General features: G+C 42.9%; 1 long non-coding RNA gene across 2 annotated transcripts; it reads right to left on the reverse strand.

Annotated features, from left to right (window-relative positions):
- Positions 1-1,282: 1,282 nt before the first annotated feature.
- On the reverse strand, positions 1,283-24,044 carry LOC121042111 (uncharacterized). Of its 2 annotated transcripts, XR_005795979.1 has the most exons (3): positions 23,915-24,044; positions 4,520-4,705; positions 1,283-1,373 (listed from the first exon to the last, which is right to left on the reverse strand). It is a non-coding gene; the product is annotated as an uncharacterized LOC121042111 (long non-coding RNA). The 2 variants fall into 2 exon arrangements; XR_005795978.1 differs by lacking the exons at positions 1,283-1,373; positions 4,520-4,705 and adding an exon at positions 17,513-17,665.
- Positions 24,045-26,621: the final 2,577 nt, after the last annotated feature.

Below are 26,621 nucleotides of genomic sequence, written 5' to 3' on the forward strand. Positions count from 1 at the left end.
CAGAGGGGAAAACTCTTGCTTGTAGAGGTCAAGGGATTTGAACAGATTCACAGAGCTGCAATGTGGCAGAGCCTGGATTATGTCCTGCATTTCTGACTCTACACAGCATTTGTGAACACAGCATTTGAAGTATAGACTTGAGATAGTGTAAGATCTCCTGACCTACATCAGGATCTTCTCCACACAGAAGTTTCTACGTGAAATACCTGTTTCCTGGTGATCCTCCTGGGTTGGATCTCTTTTTAAATGACCCTAAACAAAACATTCCCATCCCAGTGTGCACCTCTTTCCCCCATCATTCTGTGCCTTATGATGATGGCACAAGACCTGCCACCAGCAGGAAGACAGGTCTCTCCCCATCAGCCTTCTGCTCCCACTTCACCCTGTAGCCACAGACACTAAGCCTCTTGTCTGGAGATCCATCAGCCCTGTGCAGACCCAGTGTAAAGATGCCCCAAACTCCAGAGGATACAAAGTGTAATTTCCAAGAACCACATTGAGGTCCTCTCTGGGCAAGGGATACAAAGGAGCTAGAGCCCTCCCACCCCTCCAAGTCCCTGTAGCAAGATGGGAGCAGCTCTAAGACACCTCCCTTTTATAAGTCCATGCTCCATCTCTGCTCTCTCCACTTGTTTATACTCTTGTTTTAATCTTGTATCCAGTCAACTTGCTGAACTATCTTATTGATTCTAATAGTTTTATTCTGTTGATTATATTGATTTTTCCAGAAATTTTTAAAAAAATGTTTATTCATTTATTTTTGGGAGAGAGAGAGAGAGCACGCGGATGCTCTCACAGTGCACATGAGCAAATGGGGGAGGGGCAGAGAGAGAGAGAGGGTAAGAGGGAAGCCCAAGCAGGCTTCACGCTGTCAGCACAAAGCCTGACATGGGGACTCGATCTCACAAACTGTGAGACCATGGTCTGAGCCAAAATCAAGAGTCGGAAGCTTAACCGACTGAGCCACCCAGGCACCTCAGTTTTTCCAGGAATTTCTATTGTTGTGTAAGCTACCAATAATTTTGACTGGTTCTCAACCTTAAAGGAACATCCAGGCAGTCTTTCTGCACCCAGGGCCCGCCTCACAGGCTGTACATAACCTCCGCAGTCACATAGGGCTCCAGACTTGGTTTAATGGTTTGTCATCGCCATCGTGAAATCAAAATAATTTTGGAACAAGGGGGTCCCCTGTCTAGAGGACAATGGGTGATGGTTATATAACAAAATCTACAACAGTCAAGAGTTAGCAAAGTATAATTTCTACTCAACGGCCTTGTCTTACCTGGCTATCAAAGTGTTCTTTTGTTGACATGACAGCGCTGTGTTGTCACTCTTCTTTCTATTAAAAGTTCTGTATAAAGAAGCTGTTTTATCTGTTAAAAAAAAAAAAAGTAATCAACTTAAGGATGTTTTAAGTGACTTGTGACTGAGCCTAATGCAGAGTGGAGCCATGAGAAATCGGTTGTCCTAATAGGTCAGCAATCAAGTCATTCCAATTTGGATTATTAGAAGAAAACAACCAAATAAAATAGCGAATATAAAAATCATTTTAGGAAACTATTGGCCAGATTCCCTTCTCGAGCCTGAAGACCTTGCTAACATTCGCCAAGGAATTCATTATTTTTCCTTTTTCTGGGAAGCAAATGGGCTCAACCAAGTATGGCTGCTGTCTCAGTCCTCAGAGCCACCACACTAAGGTCTGAGTGCTTTTTCCCTGACCAAGTTTATAAGATTCAATGAAAAGTCACTTCCAGTGCAAGAATTATGCTTGCTTCCTGCCTGGAGAGGCACCGACCCCTTAACTCAATGAGGTAATACAGTATGAAACCCAGGGGAAGGACTGAAAGTGTCAGAACACCCACCACTACCACCACCCATGGTGAACTGATTTCCAGGCCCAGCCTTGAGGCTTGGCTGTGGTGATGGGCCAGTCCCTCTTGGCCCCCACCTTGTCCTAAGGAACTGAGACAGCTGGGGGGTCCACAACTTGCTGCTTGATCAAGAAGTTGACCCCTCCAGTTTCTGGTGGAGGGCTAGAAGCTGGAGCATTGTCTCCAGTGAGTGCTGAGGGAAAACAGAAAACAAACAAAAACTCTGACCAGCTGACAAGACCAATTTAAGGTCTCTCCCAAAGAGGAGAGTGGTCTTTACACCTGGCATTTCTAGAATAAAAACCTTATCCCATTGAGTGGGCTTGAGAAAGGGCACATGCTTAGCCCAGAAACAAATACTCAGGGGACATGAAGGTATCGGGAGATCACACATGTCTGTGGCTTGCCAAGGGCAGGACCAGGGCAAGGGGTTGCCGTGGCAACAAATCAGCTTCTGTTGATTATAGGGAAAACTGTCTATCTGGAACCCACCTTAAGTCCGGCCATTCACATGGTACAACTTCAGAGGGCCTTGGGAGGCCTTTAAACCTTTTTTATTGAAACACAACAAATATTCAGAAAAATATTCCCATAATTGAACAGCTCTATGAAATTTTACACACTCCCCACACTTATGTAGTGACCACAGAGATTGCTACCAGCTCCCCAGAGAGCTCTTCCAGTCAATACCCCCTTTCCAAGGGTGACCATTATGCCAACTTCGAAGGGCATCCACTGTTTCACCTGTTTTGTACTTTATGTAAATGGAATCAGAAATCTGGGTCCTTTTTTGGGCCCAGCTTCTTTGGCTCATCATTGCATTTGTGCGATCCAGCCATGGTTGTGAATGATTCATTCTCATATGTGAATAAAGTATTATTTATATAACAAGTCTACTTGTTTGATGGGCATTTGGGTAGTTTCCGATTTGGGACTATTATAAAGAATGCTGAACATTCTGGTACATGCATTTTGCTGAGCATGTACATACTTATTCCTCTTCAGCAGGAATGGAATTACTGGCCCGGAGAGCATAGATTGTAGTAAATACTGCCACCAGCTTCCAAAATATTTGTATCAATTCACATTCCCTTCAATAGTGCAAGAGAGTAGCAAGGCTTTGTCACCCCTGAAATGTGTTCCCTGTTGGTCCCCTCAGAGACATCTGAGGTGTCGTCATTGGAGGTGACTTCCTGCAGGGAGAGCCCATGCCCTTACTGGTTATCTACACTGTGTGGGAGTTAGTGCTCATTCAGGAAGCTGAGAGACTTTGACAAGAGTCAAGATCAGGGCAGGAGAACCTTGTGCACTTTGTGGCTGGGAAAGTAGATTTGGGGACAGTAGAAACGCTGTGATCCTAAGGTTGTGTCCCTGGCTGTCGGGTCTGTGCCTGGCCTCAGCTGTGCCCATTGAGAACAACAGGTTTGGCACTTGTCTGGCAGAGACCTGGTCCCTCACATTCCCCTGGGAGGAAGAGAAAGCAGTGCTGGTGCCGCCGTGTCCCCCAGCGAAGAGTGGAGCCCCCTAGCTGTGCAGCCCCTCGGTTCTTTCTGCTTCTCTGGCCTGGTCCACAGCCTCATCATCCGTGCCCATCCCCATCACCCCCAGCCTCCTTTTCTACTTTTCTCCAAAACAGGAATTATTTTGCACATTTTCTTTCCAAGTCCAAAAATAGGAAAGAGAAGGGAACAGCTAATCTGGTCCAGCTGCTGGTTTTGCTACTTAACAAAGATTTTTTTTTTTTTTTACAGTAATTCTCTCTCTGGTTTTCCCTCACATCTGCACAACCTCCTGCTTCCCCTTCTCCCCTGACACCCCTTTTTGCAAAACTGCTCTGTCTAGAGTCCAGAAAATGTTTCTTCCTTAGCTTCCCATCATGTATCCACACAACCAAAGGGGGTCCTCCGCAGTAGTGCCGAGCCCCCCACGCTGGGATTTTTACCTCTTGCCATGTACACACTATGGGTGGATCATTGGCTGGTTTCAGTGAGTTTCAGCACATCTCACCCCAAGTCCTGGCCTTCTGGTATCACAATCTCACTTCTTGACAAGTTTGAAGGGTAGGCAGAGGTGATAAGAAGAACCTCCAAATAGGCAGCCTCAGTAGGCAGACCAGATGTAAAGTGAATTGCATTGCTTTGTGAATTACCACGTGCTAAACCAAATTCATGCATTCATTCATTTACCCAACCTGCATTTCCTGAGCGCCTAACTTATGGCAGGCTTGGTGCCAGATGCTGGGGTGGGTGCAGATATGTACTTGCCACATTGCTCACGCTGAGGAAATTCATGCTGAAGACTGGTAGTAAGGGGACTGTAGGACTCTTCTAATAGCAAAAGACACCACTGACAGCTATTGCAGGATAAGAGGCTCAAACTAGAACTATGCTATCCTGGACAAATTCAGACAAATGACACCCTATTAACAGGGTAGGCATTTTGCCCAGAGCTTAGGGCACTGGCTTTAACCAAGGTGGTTTCCAACTAGGTCACAGTGGAAATGGGGGCACTAACTCCCCTAGGGTTCCCAGGGACCCCTTTTCCAGTGTGGTTGCCAACTTGCAGCCAAATTGATAAGCAGAATGGAGTGGATTTCTGGTCCTAACAATGTCCCATCCCAGTTCCTTTAGCAGCCAGCACAGTCTTACCTTCTGTCCCCTCCTCAGGCTTCCCTCCATTGCAGATCTGTAGATGTGGGGCCACCCCTCAGGTTGCAGTCTCCACTGCCTGCTTGCTAAGTGATTTCATTGCCATCTACTGTGCCATCTCAAGTCAAATACAGAAATTTGGAGAAGGTCATAGATATAATCCTTGTCCCCAGATTCTGCATGGGTCTAAGATTTTAAGATATCATATTAGGGTGCTTGGGTGGTTCAGTCGGTTAAGGGTCCAAATCTTGGCTCAGGTCATGATCTCACACACAGATCATGAGATGGAGCCCGTGTCAGGATCTGAGGTCTCAGCATGGAGCCTGTTTGGAATTTTCTCTCTCCCTCTCTCTCTGCCCTTCCCCCCGCTCACTCATGCTTGATATCTCTTTCTCTCTCTCTCTCAAAATAAATAAATAAACATTTTTTAAATGCCGTAATTTGTCTGAGTATGTGGACCTTTTTCCAATATAATTTCTGAAATTTCATTTAACAGGGAGTTGTAAGTCATGCTTGGCTAACCAGTCTTGAGAAGGAGGCACTGTTTCCAGATCCAGGTTACATTTCCTTAGAAAACTTATGGGAAGGGATTTTATTTAACAGCATAGAGACAGACAATCTCATTTTTGGCTGAAGAAAATCTAGGGGACAGGATTTTTCACATTCTTACCAGAGAGACCCCCTATGAAGCTCTCAGTTTTTCCCCCTAGGTTTCTGCTCCAGGACTGAGAGGAGAGAGAAACTCAGAAATAAAAGGAAGTTGAATCCAAGGGGAATTACTAAGGCAGCAAGTATTGAAAGAAGGCAATATGCCTTATCTATTTGGGTATCTCTAACTGACAACATCATGAGCACTCAGTATAAATATGTGTCTAATGAATTCATGAATGGATGAGTGAATGAATGAAAAAATTAGACAACTGTGCTTGGAATTGGAGAAGTAACAAGAACAAATCCCTAAAAAGTCTATTATGAATGACATCACTAAAGCAAATGGGGGACAAAAGTGAGTGCCATGGTTCCTGAGGCTGGTCATTGGCTTGGGGGCCTCCACATGTCTCTACAAACTAGTGGGGCTGGTCAGGGAGGCATGTTGGTGCTGGAATGTGGGTTCAGGACTCTTTGTAGCATATAAGCCAGAGATTCTGAGAAGCTTTCATAGAGGCAGCTATTTTCTTTGCCTGCCCATCATCCACTCCCCTTTCTATTGCTAGATTATCAATTGTCCTTTGGTGGATCCACCTCTTATTTAATCTCAATCCATGTGGTTCAGGTGGGATTTACCACACTTCCCAGATCCAGTGATGACCACATGACTTTAATATGTCTAAAGTTATGATTGATTTAGAGATAGGGCCATGACACAGTCTGGCTCAATAAGGGTCAGTCCCAGTACTTTTGCTGGAACTATTGGGAAACAGGCATGGCTGTTCTGCTATGGTTGCTAATCTGGGAGATGTCAGATGGTAAATATGCTGGCCGCCATATTAGCCACTAAGTGGGAATAGCCTGACATAAGCTAAAAAGTTATTTTTCTGTGTTAAGTTTAGGTTGATTTTTCTGTCTCTTGTAGCTGAGACAGGGCTTTGTTTCTGTGCTCTGAGGCCCTAAAACCACCTGTGGGGGGTCCTCTGGCCCTTGGTCAAGCATTTTTGCCAACTTTCTGTTGTCCATGCTGGGTGATGAGCTAGGAGGCACCTAGTTTGTGAGTTTGGGACCACAGCATTTTCATCAAGCCTGTCCCCTTGTGTTTAGGCTTCCTGAAAGGTTCCAGCTGAGCCTCTTTTGGACTAGAAGATTATCCCTGTGGACAATGCATCAGCATTCTGAGAATGCAGCACACTTTCCATGGTGGGGCTGAATTTCCAGCTTGGTCTCAGCTATTCCAAGGGTCAGTGGCTGGGCTGTATTGCCATGGGGACCCTTGAGGTTCTATCTTCATGCCTGAACAGCTGGCTTAGACCAGGGCTGCTTAAAGCGCCCATCCACAGACTAGTTGTTACTGGTCTATGATGAGATAAGTCACTTGTATCAGAATGTATATCAATGTACTGCTTACTTCATAAGGAAAGTCTTACTACAAAAAACCCCAAAAACCCAAAAGCTAAAAACCAAAAAAATAAACCCTTAAAAATATGATTGTTTCACAATATGATTGTACAACCTTCTTGAGGACCAGTAATAAAAGAATTAGTGAATCGACAGTGGTCTGCAGACCATGCTTTGAGTATCACCTGCCTAGATAGCCCTCACTTCCCGCATTCACACAGGAGAATTGGTCTTGACCACAGTCACTTTCATAGATGTGATCCCCATGAGAGGGAAGCCTTGCCATCTTGTGAGAATGATGGATCTGCTATGATTCTCAACCTTGGTTGCACACTGGGATCTTCTGGGAAGCTCAAAAGATGGATTCCATGTCCCAGACATTTTGATTTGATTGGGCCAGGGAGTGGTCTGAGCATTTGGGATTTTTAGAACTTCTTCAGGTAACTCTCATGTGCAACCAAGGTTGAGAACCACTGCTACAGTTCTAGGTAAGTGGTTGTTCAATGTTAAATGTGTATAGAAATCATTTGGAGAGCTTCTGTGAAATATATTCCTGAACACCAATGCCAAAGACTGATACAGTAGGATCCTGGGAATTGTTCTTTTTTAACAATTCCTTAGTAGCCCAGGAAATTTGATGTAGGTGGTCCATGGACCATGACACCTTGAATAGCAATATTTTGGATTATTGTCTGGATAGGTAAGATCAAGGTAGGCTGGAATAAGCAAAGATTCGAAATGAGTTTTCAATTGTTGAAATCTTGAAGCCTTGCCAGGTGAATTTGTTTCCTTTACTTTTCTGAGGATCTCAGCTATGTGGGACTGTCATAGCAGAGGAATGGAGAGCTATTAATAGCGTCTAATGAAATCCAGGAATCAGTGGGCAACCTTAATTGTCTTGGAGCTTATCAATCACTATATTATTAATGTCATTAATATACTGTCTTATTTCACGTGAATGTCCCTGCCTTGAAGCTCGCAAACCACCTTTCTCTGCTATAGCCTAAAAGGAAATGCTATAACAAGACGTCCAAGACAGCCTAGGCCAGGCTTAGGAGTGGCCAGGTCCAATGAGTAAATCACAATGGCACTGTGATAGCTCAGGCTTCTACCATCAGCTTCTGTACTTGGTGGAAGTATTTTACCTGTTGAAAGCCTTTATAATGGCAACAAGGGGAAAGAGATCTTTTATCAGGATGAGGTTATACATCCATTCAAAAGTTCACATCATGAGCCAGGTTTTGCTCAGTTGGTTCAAGAAGTTAAAAATCAGAAGGAAAGAGCAATCAATCTCAATGGTAAAACACACTGAAGTCAAGGTGATCTTCAAACAGGAAGCACCCACATCCCCCCCCCACCTCCTTCTTATTGATGGACAGCCCCTAGGTCCAGGTAACGCACCTCCAAATTGAGGCCTAGAATGAAGATATTGTTAATGTTTAGAAGGACATAGGCTCTGAGGACCAGTTCTATGGGGGGAAGTCCTATTAATGAACAGTGAACCACTCCTCCTGGTCTAAACATCTAAAGTCTGAATACTTGTTCAGGATTCTCTGAGCAGGAAAAATTGGAAGGTATCAACAAAAGATCTTTTCAGTGATTTCTGAAATGAGTTTTTAATGATCTGGAGATCCTAAATCAACTAAAACTTACTTTAGTGGAGTTAAATTAAATGTACAATTTTCCTCTGTGGGGAGACTTCTTCCTCCTGAAAGCTGGATATGTATAATTTGGAAGATCTAATTATTCTGATTTCCCTTGCATATATTCTGATTACCCAGGACAAACTCATTTTACATCTATTGTCCTTGTATAATAATTAAGATTGTTGGGGCGCCTGGGTGGCTCAGTCGGTTAAGTGTCTGACTTCAGCTCAGGTCACGATCTCGCGGTCCTCGAGTTCGAGCCCCGCGTCGGGCTCTGGGCTGATGGCTCAGAGCCTGGAGCCTGTTTCAGATTCTGTGTCTCCCTCTCTCTGACCCTCCCCCGTTCATGCTCTGTCTCTCTCTGTCTCAAAAATAAATAAACGTTAAAAAAAATACATTATTATAAAAAAAAAAAGATTGTTTCCTTTCAATCACAAGAGTCCCAGTTTGGGTGACAAAATGTATAGAGATTTTTTGTTTTAATTTGTAGGTCAATGAATATAAGTTTTGTCTTTTTTTTTTTAAGTTTGTATTTTTTGAAGTGAGAAGTCAGGTTAGGAAATTGAAGTGGGAAAGATATTTGTTTAAAAACAACTATTGCAACATTTGCAAAGTGATCTAAGATGGATTCAGTAGGAATCCAACAATAATTTTTAAAAATCTCTCAGGCAGTTAAGACTTTTTGATGGAAATTGTTGACTCTTCTCTGCCTCAATGCCCTTTCACTTGAGGAATCCACACTTGTTAAAGGCCATCAGATAAAATTGTAGCTGGATTTAAAAAGGAAAAAAACAATTATTTTTTGAGTCTTACCATGAGCATCTACTCCGCTACCTAAGACAAAATAGCAGAGAATCAAATCCCTTCTTCCAAGGACGATCCTCAGGAAATGAGATATAAACAAAATGTTCTGCCATGAAACTAATGTCCCTTGAGCAGTACTTAATCCAAAAAAAAAAAAAAAAAGCAGAAGAAAAAGAAGAAGAAGAAGAAGAAGAAAAAGAAAGAAAGAAAGAAAGAAAGAAAGAAAGAAAGAAAGAAAGAAAATGTGTATGTCTTTAGCACTGAGTGGATAGACCAACAGAATTGCCAGTACCTGCCACCCAGCCTCATGTCTCTTTCTGGGTCATCCCTAGGCTCAGTTTCAAGCTCATTTCTAGGTCAACCACATTCATTGTAGGGAATAAAGACTATGTCAGCAGCTTTTATATCAGTAGAGCCTTAAACTTCTCTCCTCTGGTGTTCCAGGTGTTCCTGAGAGGTGTGGAAATGTGGCTAGTCCATCACATCATCATTATCAACATGGCTACCACTTATATGAGTGTACATTACATAAGAAGAACTGTTTCAAATGCTCTACATGAAGCAACTCACTCATTCTTAACATCCTTATAAGGAGGTACTATTGTAATCTGCCTGTGGCAGATGAAACTGAGGCACAGATAAGTAAGGTGACTTGCCTAAGTTCCCACAAATAGTAAGATGTGGAGTCAAGATTCAAAATGAGGAAATGTGATTCCTGAGCCTTTGCTCCCAACCTCTTTCTTCATCTCCACTCTAATACAAATGACAATATGTATGGAAAATCTATTTCTCCTGACATCATTTCCCTCTCGAGCTACTTCCCTCCTTCCCTTTACAGCAAAATTCCTCAAATTCCTCAAATAGCACAACTATACTTGCATCCCTTCCAATCTTGCCTCCCTTTCAATCAGGCCTTCACCCCACCACTCCGCTAAAATTGCTCCATCAGAATAACCAATGGCCTCCATGTTGATAGATCCGATGGAAATTCTCAGTTCCATCTTCCTTGATGAGTCAATAATTAACAAGTTGCTCACTCATAACTCCTTGAAAAAAAATCTCTTTTCGGCTACCAGGGCAACACATTTCCTTACCTCACTGGCCATTCTTCTTCAGTCTCTAGAGTTACCACCTCTTGATCTCCTCCAACACCACAATATTGATGTGTCTCTGGGCTCAGTTCCTGGAATTCCTCTTTTGTCTGTCTATACTCTTGATGATCTCACTCTACTTCATAATTTTCAATACCTGTATTATAACATTTTATGTCCAACTTATGTCTCTCTTTTGAAACACATCCACCGTACCCCTCATCCAAGCCTTCATCATCTCTTGCCAGGACCATTGTAATAGCTTCTTCATTTGTCTTCCTGCTTCTACTCTCATCCCCTTTTCAGTCTTTTCTCAATATAGCAACCAGAAAGATACTGGGTTTTTTTTTTTAATTTTTTAACATTTATGCATTTTTGAAAGACAGAGAGAGAAAGAGCATGAGTGGGGGAGGGGCAGAGAAAGGGAGACACAGAATGAGAAGCAGGCTCCAGGCTCTGAGCTGTCAGCACAGAGCATGATACGGGGCTTGAACCCACAAACTGCAAGATCATGACCTGAGCCGAAGTCGAATGTTTAACTGACTGAACCACTCAGGTGCCCCCAGAAAGATCCTGTATAAATTTGATTCGTATCATGTTACTCTGCTCAAAATAATACAATGGTTTTTCATTGTACAGAGTGTGGCAGATTATATTTTTCAAAGATGGCTATACCAGTATTTTCTATCCCACAGGCTCTTCTTATAACATGACTTTAGAGAAATGGGATTTGTATTCTCTCTCTTGAATCTGGATAGGCTTATGACTATGGCAAAAGTCATAAAAGTAACTTTCAAGGCTAGACCAGCCTTTGCATCTTTCCAGATTCTAAGTGCCCCAAACACTGTGGGAAATCATGGAACACAAACAATCCATCCTTATAACGCCCTGTCTGAATTCCTAACCCACACATGCATCATAAAATGATTATTTTATGAAACTACATTTTGAGGTGGTTTGTTACACAACAAAAGGTAACTGGAGCATCGGATAAAAACCAAAGTCCTTACGGTAGCTACAAGGTCTCCCATAATCTGGCTCTTTGTTATGGCCCTGACTGACCTCACCTCCTACCACCCTCCCCCTTCCACTCTAGGCATCCTGGCTTACTTGCTATTCTTTGACTGTAGCAAGCCGGTCCCTGCAACAGAGTCTCTACATTTGTTACTCTCACTGCCTGGAGGTTCTGCCTCCCAGTTATTTTCATACTCAATCTCTCATCTCCTTCCAATTTCTCTTTTCCATCTTCCTTGCTAGGATATCCAGGCTTCAAGATGCCTGGTGCCAATGATAGCTGCCTCCTGGCATCATGCTATGGCATGGTCTCCTCCCACATGGATCATCTACCAATAGAATGTAGCAGAAATGAAAGAATATGACCAGGCTAGGTTGCAAAAGACACATTGGTTTCCATGTTGCCCTCTTGGGTCATTTATTCTGGGGGAAGCCAGTTACCATGTTGAGAGGAGACACAAGCAGCAAGGTGGAGGCCTGTAAGGTGAGGAGCTAAGGTCTGTTTCTTCCAGAGCCAGCAAGTGTCTGAGGCCTCCTGCCAAACCCATGAGAGTAAGGTATATTGCAAGGGGATTTTCCAGTTCCATTCAAGCCTTCAGATGACTGCAGGCCAGCTGACATCTTAATCGCAGCCTTGTTATAGACTCCAACCCAGAACCACCCAGCTAAGCTGCATGTGATTTTATGACCCACAAAAGTTGTGAAATAACAGATGTTGTTTTAAGCCACTCAATTTGGGGATAATTTGCTCCTCAGAAAAAGATAACTGAAACACCTGGCTACCCTATTTAACAATGTAACCCCTCTCTTCCCAACATTCTGTCCCTCTTTCTTGGTATTTCTCTCCACTGCCCTTATTACCACCTAATATACTACATATTTTACTTACTTATCTTAATTACTGACTCCTCTCCTGCTCCCCACTGTAATGTAATCTCTAGAAGGATAGACATTTTTGCCTGTTTTAGTCTCTGCAAATCTGCAGTCCAGGCATATGGCCAGCATTCAGTAAATATGTGTTAAAAGGATAAATCTCCCATGCCACTCTGTGATCAATTGGTTATGGCTACCTGAAACCCCGCGTTAATAGCAAGGATCACCTGAGGTTAGCAGGAAGAATGCTGCCGTCATAGTGATGACTGCTATGGCTATAAGAGCTGCAGTGCCATCACACTTGCCATGCAAATGTCCTCCCCACTCCACCCCTGTATCTTTTCATCAAGCACAATTCCTACCCAAGTTAGCCTATACCAATGATTACAGAGTTTATGTTTTGTCGAGGCCACCAGATTAAGCAACTCATTCCACAGTTCAGCATTCGTAACATTAGTAAAAATATTTCTCTCCTAATTCCCAATATAAATGTCAACATTCAGTTTGTCTGTTGGCTCTTGATTATCTTCTGGAGAGGCAAAGAATAACTGGTCACCATTATTTTTGAACTAACTACTTAAAACACAGAAAATAAACATTAAGAAATGAAAATTATATGGCTTACAGGGGGGGAATTTGAACCTTGAATACTGTCCAACCATAGAAATCAGAGTTTATGTAGGAGTTTGAAAGTAATTTTCAAAATGGATTCAACATTTATGCAGCCCATGAGAATATCACCAGCCCTGATCACAGGATGGAGTGCAGCATGCATGAAAATCAGGTCTGCACCATTGCTCATGGGCCTAGAGATCCTCTTTGAACACATTACTCTTCTCTGTTCATTCAAAAAACATTTTCTGATTGCCTACTGTGTTCTTGACATGGCTTTAAGTACAGGAAATTCAGTAGGGGAGTAAGCAAAGTTCATGCCTCAAACATCTTACATTATTTTCCTGAAATGGCATGATTTTCTATCTGGCTCTGCTCACCCCAGTTAGACAGTCAAACTCATATGTCTAAGAGATTTCTATGTTCAGCACTGTTCTTTGTCCCTTATCACATGGAATTGTAAGATAGCAGAGTAGGACAACCCACATAGTTTTGATTGGCCTGTCAGTTTTTAATTGGTTTTCCTCAAATCCAGAACCCTTATCTTTTATGAAACAAGAGGCAAAAATTTTAATTCCACCTTCCAAGTCCAAGCATTACTTTTACAGGATCTGGGTATCTTCAAGGTAATGATTGCCCAGGTTCCTTCTGGGGAGACTGGAGAAGTCTGTTGTGAGAAAGGCATCCAGCAGCTGAGTGGGCACCAGGTCTATTCAAGACCCATCCGTCAAACTGAAACCTGGATCCATCACAGGCATGTGAAGCAGGTTTGGGTAGGTGTGTGGGTGATGATGTAATGGGTTCAGTTTTCAATTTGTTGGCCATAAGAGAACTTTGGAAAATCCAAGAAGACAGTCCTATTAGTGGGAAATACAATCAATGATCCATTCAACATTCCATCACTGTATTGGTGACAACTGACATGCAGCAACTACATGCAGGAAGAGAGGGTTGAGGGTATATTTCTAGGGCACATCAACATTTCACATACATTAACTCATTTGACCCTCACCATAATCACTATGGCAGGTTGAATGGAGATTATTTTAGTCTTTGTTTTATAGACGAGAGATGAGAAATTCTGAGAAATCAGTTTGCTCAAGGTCTCATGGACCAAAGTCAAGAATAGGCCTGGTATGACCCCTTCTGCAACATTTACTATCCTGCAACATGGCCTTCTAGAGAGAAAGACTGTATCAGTATTATCCAAATTCTGTTGCTTCTGCATTTTTGATAATCACTCTGGAAACTCCTTATACATGGGAAAGGGAGAAAAGGCTCTATCAGCTGGATTTCCTTTATGTGCTGTGGATGGAACATAAAACTAGAGTCTTAGCATCCAAGATCTAAGCATCTTAGATGGCTCCTGTCACCCTGCCTGTAGCTGACTGCCCTCTGGCTCCAAACATACCTCTTTTTTCCTACTAAAATCTGACCCAAAGAAATATAGTTGAAATCCTGACAATTTTGTATTTTTGTAACACAGTGGTCCAGACAGAGATGAAAAGATTCAAGCAAAAATCTTTTTTTTTTTTTTTTTTTTTTTTAGGAGAGCAAGCTAAAAGTAATTTCTTCTTTGCAAATTCCAAGCTTCACCTTTGTGTGCCTTGAAATTCCTTGGCAATGCACTTAATTTTGGGGAATCTGAGTTTATTAGAGTAATGTTGGGAGGAAGAAGGCTACCTGCCCTCCCAGCTCAGTGTTAGATTTAACTGTGAGTGTGTCTGCTTTGGTTTGTTATAACTATAAGACACAGTGATGGTCTGAGTCTCTCCCTCACTACCTGGAATGAAGATAGGGTATTTTCTGGCTCTGTTCCAGACCAATAACCAGGGGATAGACAAGGAGACGCTGAATTACAGTACTTTTTGAGAAGAGGAGTATGAGCTTATCCCATCCTCTCTACATCTGCCAAGTTTCCAGAAACTTCCAAGGGAACAAAATTAGCCTACAGCACCCTTTGGGAAAGTCTGGTGGAGGGCACTGGCACTGGTTTTTCCTTGATAAGGCCTTACTAATGGGAATGTGATTTACAAAAAAGTATACCCCATGGACAGACTAATAAGAACTACCCCTACAGGGGTGCCTGGGTGGCGCAGTCGGTTAAGCGTCCGACTTCAGCCAGGTCACGATCTCGCGGTCTGGGAGTTCGAGCCCTGCGTCAGGCTCTGGGCTGATGGCTCAGAGCCTGGAGCCTGGTTCCGATTCTGTGTCTCCCTCTCTCTCTGCCCCTCCCCCGTTCATGCTCTGTCTCTCTCTGTCCCAAAAAATAAATAAATAAACGTTGAAAAAAAAATTTTTTTTAAAAAAAGAACTACCCCTACCATGTTATCATGCATTTTATCTGGACACTTTAGGAATGTTACTTCCTCACCTCACTTAATATTTGCAAAACACCAGTGAGAAGCATAATTTTCTCCATTTTACAAATGAAAAAACCGAGAGTCAGAGGTATCACATAATTGGCCGAGATTCACAAAGCTGGTAGGAAGCAGAGCAATGAGTGTCTGACTTCAGTGTCCATTTTGCCCAGGTGGGGATTCTGTCCCTGGGTCTGTAGCCCTTTGTTAGGGAGTTCATTTCAAATTCAGCAGGCTGCTTTCCAAGTCAGCCTTCTGTCCTGGATGGGGGGCTCCCATAGCCCCTGATCACACTGCAGTGCAGTGGAGTTGGAGGGCTAGTTAAAAAACAGAAGTGGGGCGCCTGGGTGGCTCAGTCGATTGAGTGTCTGACTTCGGCTCAGGTCATGATCTCACAGTTCCTGAGTTCGAGCCCCGTATCGGGCTCTGTGCTGACAGCTCAGAGGCTGGAACTTGCTTCGGATTCTGTGTCTCCTTCTCTCTCTGCCCCTCCCCTGCTTGTGCTCTGTCTCTGTATCTCAAAAATAAATAAATGTAAAAAAAATTTTTTTTAATTAAAAAAAAACAGAAGCAAGGTTGCCACATGTAGCAAATGAAAATATAAGACACTCACTTAGCTTTAAGTTTGATAAAAAATGAGTAATTTCTTCTAAAAAATGTTTTTAAAGCAGGGTCCATGCCCAACGTGGGGCTTGAATACATGACCCTGAGATCCAGAGTCACATGCTCTACTGACCAAGCCAGCCAGGCGCCCCAAAAGCAAATAATTTCTTAGTACATGCCAGATATCGCATGGAACATACTTATACTAAGATTTGGGGGGTCTGTCTGAAATTCAGTCAAAACTAGGCGTCCCATATGGAGCCTGGCAGCATGAGATTGGAAGGAAGCACAGTCCCAGCCTTCAACCAGCACAGTGCTGGGCTCAGCTCTTCTTCCTGGCTTGGTATTTCAGGCAACCCTTCCCTCTCCCAAATTTCTCAAATCTCCAGAGACTCGGCCTGCTTTCCTCTCCTTTCATGGAGCCACTTCCTAATCCCAATGGAAAATTTTCCTGGAGTCCTCATACTTCCCAGCTTCTTTTCTCTGGCCCTCCAAATAAGTACACATGCTCTCTTGCTTCCTTTTCAGGGTTTTCCCACTAACCATCACAAGAACACCAACAGGGGTGGTAAAAGGAATAATAAGCATGAAGAAACCCAGAAGCTTCCAAAATGATTATATTGGTCTCTTGGTAATTATTTCCCACTTTCTCAGCAACACCCCCACTCCCACCTCCTACCGCTCCACCCCCAGGTCTCTCTTTCTGAGCTGGTTCTAGACTTCTCCTCAGACTGGTGCCAGAGTCCATCAGCCCCACAGGCTTCTCGTTCATCAGTCATCTCTCTCCACTGACCCTTGACCCAAGCAAGGCCAAATGCTGCCTTTGTTACACACTGCTGTGTTGAACGAAGCTATAGCCAGAGGAGGGGTGCCCCCTCCTGCACTGGCAGACCTTCATGCCCGTGTATAAACTATCTCGGAAAACAGACTCCCTTCTTCCTTTACCATGTTCAGGCCTTGTCTTTAAATCCTAAGTCCAGGGCAACTGCAACTATGCTCCTGCCTTTAGACCCCCATTCTTTTGGCACCATCAAGTAAGCCTGGTCCTTCCTACACAGCCAGTATTACAACTGTTTCATTTCTCTTGATCTCCACCAGTCTGGCTCCTCACATTGCTGGGCATCCAAGGAAGAGCTGTCATCACTAGCAGCCCACTGGCTGATTCTGGCCCACAGATTTTGGGCGGAGAAATTGTACAATGCGTTAAAAATTAGCTAACATCAAAAAGGTTCCATTGTAACTTCTGCTTCTGGCTTATCTTTATAAATCAGAAGATCTCAGGCCACCAGGCCCACGTTTCTGCCCATTCCGGGGTGGCTGCACACCCTGGTTCCCCATTTCCTTCCTCCAGTTTCCTGCCAGTCCCGTCAGGACTGACACTCAGCCATTCACTGGAGAATTACAGGACTTTCACACATGACTGGCAGACTAGACATAGACTCCTGATTAACACATTACATAACAGGCTGAAAACCAGGTTAAATTATAGTAATTTTTTTTTAATGGGTAGTTAAAACAGTTCTAAAAGAAATCATTAGGGGCGCCTGGGTGGCTCAGGTGTCTGAGTGTCCGACTTTGGCTCAGGTCATGATCTCATGGTTTGTGAGTTCAAGCCCCATGTCGGGCTCTGTGCTGATGGCTCAGAGCCTGGAGCCTGCTTCAGATTCTTTCTCCCTCTCTCTCTGCCCCTCCCTGGCTTGCATTCTGCATCTCTCTCTCTCTCTCTCAAAAATAAACATTAAAAAATTTAAGAAAAAAAGAAATCATTTATTTTCTCTTATGACTGTATATGCTAATTTGAGGATTATTGAAAAGCATGCATATAGTTATTCTGGTTGTCCTTTACAGGTTTAGAATTAACTGAATCTAGTGCTACAAAATATATAGACATTATAAAATTACATCTCATTAAATTTAAAGGAAAAGTTCGCTGGTAAATAATTGTGGATTTGCTCATTGAATTTATTTCAAAACACTTTTCATGTTACAATCTGCCAAATCATATGGAATAGGAGTCTCTTCATTTTTGCCAACATGGGAATAATAGGCGAAAGCCATGGGCAAGCGGATGGAACGTGGAGTTTCACTCTCCCTCTGCAAAGACTCAGAAGAAAAGAATATGTTTGTCAGCATCTTTATGATAACACCACAAGCAAAGACAATACTGAGTATTTCTTCAGTACTCCCCAAAGCAGAGAAACATCTCGTGATTACTGTTGACAACAGTGTTGTCTGTCCTCAGAGCTCAGGCGCTAGCATCATCTGCTACACTTGATCATCTTACTTACAAAGTTATCCTCCTGAATAATGTAAGAAATACTTCCTGGCAAGTATTTGAGAGCCATTTTGCAAAATAAAGCATCTTGATGGATCAATAACATACATAGATGCTAATTAACATATCCATCATACAATCATTATATTCATCACATTATAAAGTACATCTTAATGGAGAAATGTTTTCTTTCTTATTTTTGTTGGAAAAGTCAGAGAATTTATCCCCGTTTATCCAAATCTGGCCCATATTGTTACAAGAGATCACAAAACTATACAGTCACAGATTTTAAAGATGTCTTGGTATTGGGTGACGCATTTTATCCCTTTTCCATCATCAGAGTTAACTGGAAGAATGCAGGACAGGTTTGGCTCACAGAGAGAGAGCCAAAAGACGACCCCACCTGAGCAGAGTATATGTCCAAATTCTGCTCAAATTTTGCAAATGAAGAAGCTGAGACTAAAGAAGAGGAATTAGCAGGACAAAGCCTCATGGTTGGTACAAGACACAGGAGTCTGGGTTGGTGTGCTACTCTTTCTAGTATTGCCTCCTTAGAAAATGCAAAACGACGTTGAGGATACTCTGTGGAAGAAGTCAGGAGCATGCACTGTACCCTTTAAAAGATTTTCATTAAAATGGTGAAATACACAATGTTTTTACATAAAGGGACAAAAAGATGTCCAGATATGTGACTAGAAGAACATATACCCAATGCTAACACTAGAATATAGGCTCTGATTACTGCTGTCTTCACGGCACTGACAATTTTGGGGCACAGTAGGTGTTTGATAAATAGGGTGACCATATGTGCTGGTTTGCCTAGGATATCCCCATTTATGCCTCTCATCCTGAGGGTGGGCCCCTTAGTGCTCCTTTCCATTCTCCAATATCTCCAATATTAACTAAATATTAATAAGTGCACTTGAATGAATAATTTATGAAGGATGGGATTCATTTTTATTTTTGTTTTGATTTATCTGTATTTTCTAAATTCTGTATTAATAAACATGTATATTTGCATATTAGGAGAAAACATTTTTTAATTAAAAATAAAAAATTTGGGGCGTCTGGGTGGCTCAGTTGGTTAAGTGGCCAACTTCAGCTCAGGTCATGATCTCGCAGTCTGTGGGTTCAAGCCCCGTGTCGGGCTCTGTGCTGACAGCTGGGAGCCTGGAGCCTGTTTCAGATTCTGTGTCTTCCTCTCTCTCTGCTCCTCCCCCGCTTGCACTCTGTCTCTCTCTGTCTCTCAAAAATGAATACACATTAAAAAAATAAAATAAAATAAAATAAAAAATTTGCCTCTTGATCGAATCAGCTTCAGTTCAAATAGTCAATCCTATGAATCATGGAATTTCCTGATGATAATCTAAATATTGCAATAAGCCTCCAGAATTGAATTTTTTTTTAAGTTTTAATTATTATTTTGAGAAAGAGAGAGAGTGCGAGCAGGGGAGGGACATAGAGAGAGGGAGAGATAGGATCCCAAGCAGGCTCCACACTCTCAGCATGGAGCTTGATGTGAGACTTGAACTCATGAACCATGAGATCATGACCTGAGCAGAGACCAAGAGTCGTACATTTAACCAAATGAGCCAGACAGGTACTCCCAACATGGAATTTCTTTTTTAAACCTACAATTTACAAATAGAATGTTAAATTGCTCTAGAACGCTAGAGCAAAACTGAAAATCACAAATATTTTTTTAACTCAGATTACAACATAGTGTGGTTTTCAAATTAAGCCATTTCTATGTTAAATTATTTGGCAACTGGATCTCTATGATAAGTAAAGAGACTCTCTGAATGTGTTCTTTTTGGTTTAAAAAAATAATTAATTTTTTGTTAATTTCTCTCTAGGAGTGTTTTGTGTTAAGAATTCCTACTCGTGGGGCACCTGGGTGGCTTAGTCGGTTGAGTGTCCAACTTCAGCTCAGGTCGTTATCTCACAGTCTGTGAGTTCGAGCCCTGCGTCGCTCTGTGCTGATGGCTCAGAGCCTGGAGCCTGCTTCAGATTCTGTGTCTCCCTCTCTCTGCCCCTCCCCCACTCATACTCTGTCTCTCTCTCTCTCTCTCTCTGTCAAAAATAAATAAACATTAAAAAAAAAAAAGAATTCCTACTCATCCCCATTTTTGTGAAAGGTGGATATTCCTAAAAATTTAATGAAGACCAGGGCGCCTGGGTGGCGCAGTCGGTTAAGCGTCCGACTTCAGCCAGGTCATGATCTCGCGGTCCGTGAGTTCGAGCCCCGCGTCGGGCTCTGGGCTGATGGCTCGGAGCCTGGAGCCTGCTTCCGATTCTGTGTCTCCCTCTCTCTCTGCCCCTCCCCCATTCATGCTCTGTCTCTCTCTGTCCCAAAAATAAATAAACGTTGAAAAAAAATTAAAAAAAAAAAATTTAATGAAGACCTGCCTGCCCATAAACCATGTCAAATCACAACTTTTTCTTATTATATTCAGCTGAGGAAACAGAAATGTTTTTAAACAATGAACTTGATAACACAGAAATACACTTCAAAATTTGGGTGGAGGTACGTAGAGAGACAGGATGGTGAATACATGGGAAAATAAAAGAGGGAAAGAAGGAAAGCCTTGCCCACTGCCTTCCAACAGGGAAATGAATGTAATGGGACAGTGAGAGCTTCAGGGCTTCCAGTAGCAAGAGAGACACCCTTCCCTCCCTGACACTCCCACCTCCCAGCTTCCAAGATGCTGTGCCCTTTGACTTCCCAGCTCTTCACACTTGGCTTCTGCCCTTTTCACCATCCCTGGGGCTCAGTTCTTAGCATTCGGCTGTGGTTCCTTTGCAAGGCTCTTCCTTCACTGTGGTGCTGGTCTCCCACTAATCCATTCTGATATCCAGAAATGTCCATCTCACCCCAAATCACCCTAAGACCAGCACATGTACACAGGCTTTCAGACCACTTTCCTTGAGATGCCCTGCCATCACTGGAACATAAATGAATAAATGTGATCAAGCACCTACTATGTGCAAGCCACCGCAGGGGATGCATTTTAATCTTTTTTCCATCATCAGAGTTAATTGGAGGAAAGGCAGAACAATATTGGCTCACAGAGAGGGAGCTGGAAGTGGACCCCACCTGGGCAGAGCACATGTGCATGGGACCCATTTACTGCTTTCATCACTTGCCTTCGTGGGACTGAGCCACATCTGGATCCCATTACAATTATGAAAGGTGCAGGCTTCATGCTTGCTCCAAAGCCCAGCTCTGATTTCACAACCAGCCTGGAGAAGCAGGAGGCAAGTAAATACTTCCTGTTCCATTTGTAATCAACATGCACTTGACATCAATAAACCAGGATAATTACATTATCATTATCATTACCATCATTATTATTGGCCACAATCGAAGAGACATTAATAGGGGTTTCTGCAGGATCCTCTTGGGACGGATGGGACTAACACTGGAGTAGGAGGGTGGAGGAGGATGCCATTTGTCGCTTTCCTTAGCCAAGCAGATGAGGCAACTCTTAAAATGCTCTCAAAAGACATAAAGATATGGGGCGCCTAGGTGGCGCAGTCGGTTGGGCGTCCGACTTCAGCCAGGTCACGATCTCGCTGTCCGTGAGTTCGGGCCCCGCGTCGGGCTCTGGGCTGATGGCTCAGAGCCTGGAGCCTGCTTCCGATTCTGTGTCTCCCTCTCTCTCTGCCCCTCCCCCGTTCATGCTCTGTCTCTCTCTGTCCCAAAAATAAATAAACGTTGAAAACAAAAATTAAAAAAAAAAAAAAGACATAAAGATTTGATCTCACAGACCAGCAGTTGATTGCCTCCATTGTTTCTTCCACACAAAATGACAAGGTCTCCAGGCCTTGAATATTTTCTGGAACCCCAGAACATTGGAAGAGGAGGGATTTTTAAAGATAGTCAAGACTAGCCTCTTCTTCTCTCTTTCTTTTTTCTTTTATTGTTTTATTTTTGCTGTTGAGGAAATGTAGACCAAGGGACTTGATAGCACATTAGTCTGTAGAACTCAAACTAGAACTTCAGCTTTGGCCTGTCCACTTCCTCCACTGGTTGGGAAGAGCTTAACCGAGCTACCTTCATTCTTATATGTCGGCTTCTTCACCAGAAATTAGACTTTCTAATGGCTCAAGATTCTTCACCGTGGCCCTTAGGCATTCTCTTGTCCATTATCTAATGCAATATAAATATTTGGAAAACAGCCACTTGGCTTCTCCCCTGAAAACAGAACTGCTACAAATGAACTTTACATCAGACTAGCTCTGCTGAAAACCCTCAGGGCAATGTGGCTTGTTAGACGCTGGCAAGAATTGTGGAGAGATTTTTCCTTTTGAAAAATGTCTATGTAGGAGGGGTGTGTGTGTGTGTGTGTATCTTACTTGGATATACTCTTTGTTGGATGGTATCCTATCATCAGATGAAGCCTGAAGGAGTATGGATGATGGTGGAAAGACAAATGGATTATTTTGTGTTATCCATTATTTTGTGTGATATCACATCTATGATCCTGCTGTGTTTTTAGAATTGTTCTTTTGGACAGTGGGTAAGTCACCTTGTCAATGAAACTATCTGGTGGTGACAGATGATAACTAGACTTAACTGTGGTGATCACTTTGCAATGTACACAAATGTCAAGTCACTATGTTGAATACATAAAACTAATTAAATAATGTATGTCAACTATATAGTTCAATAAGAAATTTTTCATTAAATTTTTTTAAATGTTTATTTATTTTTGAGAAAGAGAAAGACAGCGTGACCAGGGAAGGGGCAGAGAGAGACACACACACAGAATCCAAAGCAGGCTCCAGGCTCTGAGTTCTCAACACAAAGCCAGATGCGGAGATCAAACCCATGAACTGTGAGATCATGACCTGAGCTGAAGTCAGACACTTAACCGACTGAGCCACCCAAGTGCCCCAATAAGAAAATTTTTAAATGAAACTACCTGGGACTTTGCAATGTACACAAATGTTGAGTCACTATGTTGTATACATAAAACTAATTGAATACTGTATGTCAATTACACAGTTCAATATAAAATGTTTTTAATGAAACTACCTGGGACATCCATACTCATAAACATGCATGAGCACATGCACACACACACACACATGCACCACCTTTTTTATCTTCATCACTTTCACTATATCATTGGTACAGAAATGTACAAAGAGAAACAAAACCACCCACGCTCATTATACTCATAAGAGTCTCTGGTGTCCTAGTGAATGGGTGGTAATGACTGGATGGAATCGTCCCTGAATGTATCCAAACCCTTGGAGTCTTTGATTAATAAACAAATATTGTTGATTCTAAAGTTATTTTAATTGTGATTAAAAAGAGCAAAATATGATTAATAAACAAGTTTTTACTTACAGCCACCAACTAAGTCACTTCTTTGATGAGCATTTTTAAAAGAAATAAATTATGAGACACCTCTTAGCTTCCATGATCAATCATGTCAAAGTGACCCTTTTCAAGGGCAGCTTTTCTGTTTAGGAAAAGGACAAAGGAGTAGTCCAGGGCGGCTGCTCAAAAGAACTGGCTGGACAAATGCAGAGAGGTGTCCTTTTCCAAATGTGGGCCTCTGGCTCATTTCCTTCAATTTGCTCACCTTTCTTGTATGAAATGACCTGATTTTCCTCAACATCTTGATGATTTATTGTAAATAAGGGTTATTTATAAGAGATCTTCCTGGAGGAATAGCAGAATTATGTAATGGCTTCCCAAGAGGCCAGCTTAGCATTGTAACTCCCCTTCCTCCAATTCAGGGCAGAAACAAGAAAATAAAACCTCATTTAACTGTTTATTCAACCCAAATAAATCTGGCTCCAGGGCCTGCCAAGATTTTACAGTGCCAGAGGCAAGGGGGTGAGAAACCAGAAAGGGAAAGGAGGAAAGAGAATTGTAAGACGTGGGCAAGCGAGGGAAGCAAACAGCTCACACGGCGTGAGCTTCCTGCCTCCACAGACCCTGTTTATGAAATCTGAGCTCCTGCACCCCCGACACATGGAGTCAGGATCCAAAACGGATGGAAAATGAGAAAACTTCAAGCCATTTCCTGACTTCTCTAGTGTGTTCTCACCTTTTACCAGTTGGGCCCCAGACTGGACAGGTGCGAACAACATTTCCTTCACACTGTTCCCCAGTCCTTGTTCCTTGGGGTTCAGAGGGGCTGCATGTTAGAAGGGACCTCAAAAGGTCATCCAGCTGATTCTGCTGCCTCCAGGCAACAATGCCTCACCGCAGTTGAAGATTCCATACTTTGTTTTGGAATATTCCACAACCCCCGTTGTCTGTTTCAAGATTGAACCATCCCATTTTCTTTTCTTTTTGTAATGTTTATTTTTTGAGAGAGAGAGAGAGAGAGAGAGAGAGAGAGAGAGAGAAAGGCAGAAAGAAAGGGAGACACAGAATCTGAAGCAGGCTCCAGGCTCCCGTGCTATCAACACAGAGCCCAACACAGGGCTCAAACTCATGGACCATGAGATCATGACCTGAGCCAAAGTTGGATGCTTAACCGACTGAGCCACCCAGGCGCCCCATGAACCATCCCATTTTCAAAGTGTTTGCTAGTTAGAAGCAAGAGAGAAAGGAGAGCTTTATAAAAAACAAACTTTGGCTTATATTCCTTCCACATGCTTTCCCGTTTATTACCTTCTGTCCTAGGTGACAGGCATGGCAAGTAAGTTATCTTCATTATACTGAGATTGGGGGACAAAACAGTTTGTCTAAAGCACCAAACCTCTTTGCTTCGGTGTCACAGATCACTGATGACTTAGTGGGCCTCATTCCCTTATACCCACTTACAACCAGGTCTGTGGCTCTCAGAAAGATAATCTCTCAGCATCATGAAAGTATTGAGAAAAACATGGAAGGTTGAAATGCAGAAACAGAGAGTGTAGGCAACAAGTTCCAGAATAGCAGCTGTGAAGGAATGCAGATCCTCACAGTAGTTAACAATGTCCAAGAACCAAGACAGGCTCTTTGTTTATTTAATTTTAAGATAGAGGACACCTGACTGTGTTCATGGGGTAAGAGGATGGAGACAGTGAAGAAAGTGAGGTTGAATAAATAAGGGAGAAATGTTTACAAGAAGGAATAAGAGAGCAAAAGCCTGATGGGAATAGGATAGTTTGTGGTACATAACTCGGTTGGAGCAATTAACTGTGGACATCAGAAGGACATCACCTCTTCTGAGATGGATGGGAAAGGGATGAAGGTGTAGGTGCACGAAGACAGAGTGTAGGTAGAAGTGGAGGGGGCTACCTGACAGCAGGGGTCAAAGTCATCTGCTGAGCGAGAGCAGAGGATGTTACTGGGGGGTTGAGAAGTAGTGGGGATTCCTGGTGGCCCTATAGGAAGTGGGAGCATTACCTAGGGGATGAGAAGCTTTGCAGAGCAGCGCGGAAGCCAGTGAAGGAGTGCTGATTTCCACCCAAGGTTGTGTGGGACTTTTGCTAATGTCACTCGGCAGCCTAGGTTTGGGGATGGCGATCTGGGCTGGTTGAGATAACTCAGAGTTGGAGGTTCTCAAGAAGGTGGGCAGAGGAATGAGGTACAGAAGTTAAAGATGCTGGTTAGAAGGATTTGGACTGGAGGAGGCAGAAATAGAGTCAGAGAAGGCTGGGTGACAGCAAAAAAAGCAGGAGGCAGAAAACCAGGTGCCATGAAGGAGTTGAAGAGTCAAAGGACTGGAAGGGAGGATGCTGGGGTCAGACGCTGAGACACTTGGGATTTGAAACCTTAGAAGTGGAGCAGTTCTGGGAGATAACACAGTCTCCACGGTGGCCTCAAAAGTGGGTAGCTAAAGAAGAGTGTAATATGAGACTAACAATATATCCACAGCTTGCTCTTTGGGTAGGGAAACCAGGGCCCTTGCCAGGATCCCACTTGGTGATGGAGGGGTGCACAGTGGCCCACCCCTTATTCTTCTTTTCTGACCATAATTCAAACTCAACATTTCTATCATTAAAGCTATCCCAAAGGTCCTGTGAAAGAAGCTGACAGTTGATACAGCTGCCACAGGTGCTGTGTTCTCAGATCAGCTCTGTCTAGGGAGGTTGACCCAGGCCTCATCCAGCCCTCTTTTCTGACAAAGTCACTGACAAAGATTCTATGCTTGTCCAAACTTTAGTCAGTCTCCTGAACCTTCTCCTAGGCCTATCTGTGCACTTTCTTGTAAAATCCAGTTTTAGCAAGAACTGCTAAAGTCACTTAACCAGGACCCCCTGCCCTGGATATATGATGGGGTTCCACATCCTCCCCTCTCCCCCCAGGGGGTCTGCTCACCCTGGCCTGTCTTCAGCAAGAATCCTGTTAGGTCAGTTGAGTCAGAATCTCTCTATCCCTGATATTTCTTCCCAGCAATTTTCTATCCACTGACTTCCACCCCACTCCTTGGCTATAAATTCCCACTCGCCCATGTCAAATTCAGAATTAAGCCCAGTTCTGTTCCAGGGTCTCTTATCAACCACTGTCATAGTCCTGAATATATATATTCATTTTAGAACTACTTACTGACCAGCTCTGTTTTTAATTTGATAGCACTGAGAGACTTTAAGGAATCTTCTTGATTTCAATCTTGAGAGCTTAGGGGTGTGTATTGAAGAATCATAGCACCTCCTAATAATTCCTTAACTATTACCTGCAAGTTTATCAAAACTCTCTTTAATCCATTTGTGTTTTCAGCATGTACAACACCCCAGGGGTAATGTGTTACATAAATTTATCACTTTCTCTATAAGGTAATTTTTCTTTTACTTGTCCTGAACTTGCCCCTTTCTATCTTT

Source organism: Herpailurus yagouaroundi, unplaced genomic scaffold (assembly GCF_014898765.1).
Source record: "Herpailurus yagouaroundi ecotype Mexico unplaced genomic scaffold, PumYag 184, whole genome shotgun sequence".
In the NCBI taxonomy this organism is placed as follows: Eukaryota; Metazoa; Chordata; class Mammalia; order Carnivora; family Felidae; genus Herpailurus; species Herpailurus yagouaroundi.